The sequence below is a fragment of the Procambarus clarkii genome, chromosome 1 (assembly GCF_040958095.1).
Source record: "Procambarus clarkii isolate CNS0578487 chromosome 1, FALCON_Pclarkii_2.0, whole genome shotgun sequence".
In the NCBI taxonomy this organism is placed as follows: Eukaryota; Metazoa; Arthropoda; class Malacostraca; order Decapoda; family Cambaridae; genus Procambarus; species Procambarus clarkii.
Genome location: NC_091150.1, coordinates 11,320,428 through 11,321,004, shown reverse-complemented (window position 1 = coordinate 11,321,004; position 577 = coordinate 11,320,428).

The following is a 577-nucleotide window of genomic DNA, read 5'->3' as shown; positions in this document are numbered from 1 at the left end:
ATTAAGTCAGGTAAGGCAAGATTTACCCTCACTGAACCCATGTTAACAATGGAAAGTTCCTTCTCTCCAGATGCGTTACTAGGTTTTTTCTCACTATCGTCTCCATCACCTTGCATGGTATACAAGTTAAGGACACTGGCCTGTAGTGTTCCTCTTGTCTGTCACCCTTTTTGTATATTGGGACCACATTACCCAATATCTTTAATATATCTGGTAGGTCCCCCATCTCCAGTGACCTACTATACATTATGAAGAGTGGCAAGCAAAGTGTCTCTGCACACTCTTTCAATACCTATGGTGAGATTCTGTCTGGACCAACAGCACTTTCTCATATCCAGATCCAACATGTGTCTCTCTTGACTTTATCTCTCGTAACTTCGAACCCTTCCAAGGCCGCCTGGTTTACTCTCTCTTAGTGCAGTGACCTCACCTTGTTCTATTGTGAAGTCCTCCTGGAACCTCTTGTTGAATTCTTCACACACCTCTTTGTCTTTCTCTGTATACCTGTCATCGCTTGTACTAAGTTTCATTACCTGTTCTTTCATTGTTTTTTTTCCTCCTGATGTGACTGTGGAGT